Here is a 6,391-nt window from a genome sequence, read left to right on the forward strand (position 1 = left end):
GTATCTTGATGCCAACAATCTGTATGGTTGGGCAATGAGCCAATACCTTCCAACTGGTGGTTTCAAATGGATGACAGAAAAACAGATAGACAATATAGACTTAGCTAGGTACAGAGAAGACAGCACTAAAGGTTTGATACTAGAAGTAGACCTAACATATCCGAAAGAACAACATGATTTGCATAATGACTACCCACTAGCACCGGAAAAGGTTAAAGTAGGTGAAAACATGCTATCAGAATATTCCAAAACAATCGCTAAGAAATACAATATCTCAACTGGTTTAGTTTATAAATTAATACCAACATTAAGCAACAAAGAAAAGTATGTTCTTCATTATAGGAACCTACAATTGTACACTGATCTTGGTTTGAAAATAACTAAAGTCCATCGAGTGTTGGAGTTCAATCAGTCACCATGGTTGAAAGAATACATTGATTTCAACACACAGAAGAGAACCAATGCCAAAAATGCTTTTGAGAAAGACTTCTTCAAGCTTATGAATAACAGTGTATTTGGAAAAACAATGGAAAATATTAGAAAGCGAGTAGATGTCAGATTAGTAACTGATGGAAACAAATTGGAGCAAGGATGGCACAGTCGGTTAGTGCGCGGCCTTGGTGCAAGAGGTCTTGAGTTCGATTCCCGGATCTCGCATCCTTGTTTCGACTTCTTTCCTTTCCGTGTAGCTAAGTAGCTTTAAATACCCGTAAAACGGAGCACTGATGGAGTGGGGGGAGTAAAATGAGCGCACCGTCGACCTCAGGTTTGTCAGTTGAATTACTGTTACGAGTTATCGACGTTAAATATGGTTACTTTACTTTAAACTATTAAAAATGGCTGCTAAACCAACATATGTTAGTAGCAAGATCTTTAATGAAAATCTAGTGGCAGTGCATAAAATCAAAGAAACACTAACCCTAAACAGGCCGGCATATGTGGGTATGTGTATCCTAGATCTTAGTAAGAGACTAATGTATGATTTTCAGTAAAACTATATAAAACAGGAATATGACAGCAAAGCTAAATTATTATTCACAGACACAGACAGATTGAAATATGAAATTGAAACCAAAGACGTCAATAGGGATTTCTGGAATGATAAAGACAAATTCGATAACAGCGACTACCCTGAAAACAGTCCATTCTATGATAACAATAATAAGAAAGTAATCGGCAAATTCAAAGATGAGGCAGCAGGCATACCGATAACCGAATTCGTTGGATTGAGATTGAAAATGTATTCATACATGAAAGACAATGACAAAGGCGGAAAGACAGCAAAGGGAATCAAGAAGAATATTATCAAAAATAACATCAATCATAAAAATTACAAAAATGTTCTGTTCAACAACGAACAAATGCATCACACCATGAAAACGATCAGAAGCAACTTACATCAACTTGGAAGCTATGAGTTTAATAAAGTGTCATTATCTTGCTTCGATGACAAGCGGTATATTCACGATAATGGTGTGACAAGTTATGCATACGGTCACTATAAAATCAACACACCAAAACAATCTGAATGATAAAGTTTACTTAAAGTTTACTCATAAAGTTAACTAAAATATCACGCTATGGTGATTATGCAAATATTTAAACAAACTTCATGCATCAGAAAATTTATCAGATCTGTACTTTTATCAGAAAAAATATCAGAAAATAAATTTATGGGTACATTTTTGATTGGTTAAAATCACGGGGAAACCCCCTTTCTTTATTTCCGAGAATGTCATGCTTTGTGATTTTTCTAAGAAAGTCACGCATTTTAAAAACATATAGATTTCCAAAATATGAGATCATAAATACGAGATCAATAATTCGTAGCCATTAAATGGAAAGTAGTATGGAGTTGGGTTGGTATGAGAACATTTTTGCAAAAAATGTGTTCATACCCCCAACTCCTATACTACTCTCTATTAACCAGGTGACCACAAAATCTTCAAGGACCTTGGACAGAGAAGCAGTCAGAAAAATGTTACTGTTATTATTATCATTATTATAGCAGTGCAAACGTATGTATGCTAAACGATAGCTAAAGCACAGTAGGGCGCTGTTAGCGTAACCTAAAGGCCAACGAGAAATAAGAAAATTAAAAGAAAAACTTATTATAGAAATTAATACAATAAAAGGTCTTCTAAGTAGACCTTGAAGGAAAAAAAAATTCAGATCTCCTTCTCTGAGATATCACATTAAAATGCTCCACTAATGTCTTATCTTATGTCATTATCTTGAAGTGGCGGGCAATGTGTAAACTTGAAGTTAACACGGACTTCTGCATCTTTATCAAGACTTCTTTACTCTTCCTTCCCACTAAAACCCTAACAGTTCTCTCAAGTCCTTTGGAGTATCCTCCCAGTACATCTAGAATGATGTTGCGCTGGTCTATGCCGTATCCTTTGAATTGTTGTTTTAGTTCCAGCCGCAAGGGGGCATACTTCTCTGTCTTATCCTGGTCTTTCGCAGCTGTGTTGTCCACCCATGGACAACTTAAGATGGTAACATTCTTACGCTTGTGGTCCACAACTCTAGCATCTATCCGGTTTGCTCTCACTACCACGTGGTCTGCGTACAGCGGGACATCCCAAAGGGCTTGTGCATCTGCGCTTTAGTAGACAGGTTTTGGCTCGATCGGGGAGTACCAAGGTGGTACAGTGTCTACGAGTTCTAGATCATGGAGCATCTCAAAAAACAGAATCTTCAACACGCAATTATGCCTGTGGAGGTATTTGCTCTGCGCAAGCGCAGAACATCCAGCCAGAATATGTGCCACCGACTCTTGCGCTTTACCGCAGAGTCTGCATTTCACGTCACGTTCCCTAGCAGTTCTTGTCTTTTTACTCTGGTAGATTCGTGTATTGAGCATCTGCTGGTACAGCTCATAGATACCAGCAATCACGTATGATGGACAGGATTTCCACTTAAGCCAGTCAAAACACCCGTTACTCAGCTCGGAGTCACTCCATCTCGATGCGATCAGTTTCCCTTGCCAACTCTGACTTCGCACGTCCTTCTTCAGCTTTTCCTGCTGAGTTCGCTTCAACTGCTGTTTGGTCTTTGTACCTGGGATCTCATCTCCATCCTCAGTACAGCATGTAGGGTTAGGGTGCACCAAATTTAGCTTTATTCCAAGCTTTTGCCCATACTTCAAAGCCCCCTTGACTATAGAACAATGTCCTAGCCTTACTTTACGGTCTTCAAACTGGCGCACCAGCTCCATGGTTGGAGCCTCCTTTTTGAACAGGTTGAGTGCACCTTTGATCTTAATCGCCTTATTATTATTATTATTATTATTATTATTTATTTATGATCGTTTTAGTCACGTAACTGCACAGTGCTTTTAATCATTTTAAGAGCGCTTTTAAAAGCGCTGAAGCATGTTAATAAATTATTATTATTATTATTATTATTATTATGCAGCAGTAAAAACTATCTGTATGTTATACAGTTAAAAGGAACACAGGGCGCCAAGGCGTGGCCTGTGCTCCGGCTAGAGAAACTAGAGTTAAAAGGTAGTGTACAATTAAAAAGTAAGGTTAATATATGTATATATATATATAATAAACTAAACCAATTTATGCTAAAATATGCTAAATGTTCAAAGTTCTAGAGCAGGAGACAAACCAAAGCACGGGTAAGATAATGTCTAATGTATCGCAACCTTAAAAGTACGTGCAATGTTCAGTGTGGCGGATAGGCATGCCCTTTGCATCTTCTTGCATCTTATTATTATTATTATTATTATTATTATTATTAAGATCTTCTTAGAATTGTCCTCTAATTTATGGTGACTCGAAATGTAAAATTTAAAAAAAGAGGTCCCCAACCTTGTTTGGGAGATATAAGTTGCTCAAGTTACTCATTTAATCATTGCGACGTCATCTATCAAGGACAATTTTGTTCCACCGGTTCACGCTACGTTTCTCAGGAACAGGAAGCACAGCTTTGACGTAATTCTTGAAATAACAAAACAGGTGCACTGTAATGTTCAAAAGGACTAACTTGATTTTTGTTTTATGGCACAGGCACACATCATGAAAAGGCACTGACTACAAATATTCCTCAGGTGACCTCGAGGAGACAATTTTGTGTCCTCGAGTGATGGTTACGAATACCTTATCCCTCCGGCTGTATCTTTTTTTTCTGACGTAATTTTTTTACATTTTTTATAACACAAAGAGAAAGAGTAAGAGAATAAAATTATGCCAAAAAAAGATAGGTCACCAGCCTCGTTTAGGAGAAAACAGTAACGAAACCGAGCTCGACACCTTTGACAATACGTCTCCTCAATAGCGCGGTTTCACTTTCACTCTCGGACTGAAATGACACTTTAGCATCAGCAAGGCCAAGGCTATCAATATTAACACATGGAAATGAGTCTTTATGGTTAAAATTGAACGTTGTTTTGTTTAGAAATCTCCCTTGAGACTTGTGAGACAAAGAAAACGGAACTGAGCCGACCATGCAGTCTCTTGGCCATGCCTGAATACGAACGTGGCCTACGCTTTATTTTGCGCAGAACAGGATGTCCAAGCACATACACAATTTTCAGGCCAACATACAAGCTTGTCTGGAACCACTTTGCTTGAAAGTATTTAACGCGTTAACTGGATTACCAGCCAAATTGTCTTCTCCGTGAGCCATTTCTAAAGCGATGTGATTTCCATTGACCCCTGGGTCGGCCTCGGCTGTGTGTGCAACACGGTTTTCCTTCCGAAAACACCAGAAGAAAACAATTTTACAACAAGTGCACAAATGGCGGAGCTCATTGCGATAGTTAGAGCTCTGGCAGGCGTATAAAATTGGATTCCAAAATGAATTTGAAAAAAGCAGAAATCGAGATATGCTATGAAGAAAGTACAATTTGTCATAGTTGGTTTGCACGATGCTTGTGTCCGCAAAAACTAGGAACATAAAAAATACTGCGAATGGCAAAGAGCAAAGAGCAAACGCTATGCTTAGCCACACAAGAAGACGAGCCAGTTGTTTCTTTTCCCGCCTTTCAGCTTCTGTGATAGTAGATGCCGAGCAGATTGTTTTTGTGAAGTACAAACCTCGAACAATTCCAATGTAACAAAATAAAACCACGAGAGAGCTTACGAAACCAAAACAGATGCAAGTAAAAATAATGAAGGGCTTTTGAAAAGTGTACTCCTGTAAAGTCCACGGGCGTTTGCACGGGTACCTGGCGGATGCACTGATGTTAAAAGTATTGGCTATAATATCAGGGATGCAAGATACTACGGCAACAATCCAAAGCATAGCAACAACATATCCAACGGATGTCTTGGACATTCTCAATGTGGTATGAAAAGGTTTAACAAGTGCCAAATATCTTTCTACTGCAATTGTGCAAACCGTGAGAACTGATGCGTTGATGGAGATTGGTATAATAGGATTTCATGCAAACAACTTGCATATCAAATCTACTGAGATACTCTGAAGACGAACCGATGTGAGAGCAAAGTCATATAATCCAGGACAGAGTAAGAGAGTCAATAAATCAGCAACAGCCAAGTTCATCAAGAGATAGTTGGTTGTAGTGTGCATTGATGGTGTTTTGCGAACAATGATGATCACCAGGCAGTTTCCAGTGACGCCAAGGATAATAATAAACGAGTACAACGAAGCAAAAAGTATATCCTGAGTAGAGATGAACTCATTAAGAGATAGCCTTGTTGTATTATTCTTCATCTTTTCGTCGTCAAACGAACCCGCCTTGAACAAGTCACGTTGAGGTTTTCAAGGTATAATGTGCACTAAATCGTATTTGAAAGCACCGTGTTGTCGTGGCCTGGGCTTTGATGCTGAAAAGAGCATTTATCAAAGTTTTTGTATATTTATTTGATATGCAATGACGTTTGTATAAACTGTATGATGAGTTTAATGTCAAGGAACCATTCGGATTTTGCGCGGGAATTATGTTCTGTCACTTCAGATGAAAAATGAGAGTGAAGGCGATTCAGTTGATCGACCGGTCGTAATCAACTACGATTAGTAGACTCCGTAATATCTAAGCAAAATTATTGTTTCGATATTGATATAATAGACATGCACCATACCTTAATTCCTTTTCAATATTAATTGCGCCTCAGTGATGATTTTCCGGGATAACTTTTGTTTTTCTTTAACTGATAGCTCTTCTGTATAATAAAGATGAAAAGTTTCTGTATCTAACAGAAAAACCTTCATATGTTTTTCAGTTTCATCTGTCGTAGTCCTATAAACTGCCAATCGTAATTATCTTAAGGTCACTTTTGTTTATAACCAATCCATTAACAAAGAAGCTTCCGTCGTATATTTTGTCAGTCAAGAGACAATTTACCTAACTTATGAGGGATATTGATCTGTACTATCGATTTGGATCGTAGCTTTTCCTTTTTTTTTC

The 6,391-nt window shown here is 38.0% G+C and overlaps 1 pseudogene; it reads right to left on the reverse strand.

Moving 5' to 3' along the window:
- Positions 1–4,551: 4,551 nt before the first annotated feature.
- LOC138030493 (QRFP-like peptide receptor) lies at positions 4,552–5,697 on the reverse strand (annotated as a pseudogene).
- Positions 5,698–6,391: the final 694 nt, after the last annotated feature.

This window comes from Montipora capricornis, chromosome 2 (assembly GCF_036669925.1).
Source record: "Montipora capricornis isolate CH-2021 chromosome 2, ASM3666992v2, whole genome shotgun sequence".
Classification (NCBI taxonomy): Eukaryota; Metazoa; Cnidaria; class Anthozoa; order Scleractinia; family Acroporidae; genus Montipora; species Montipora capricornis.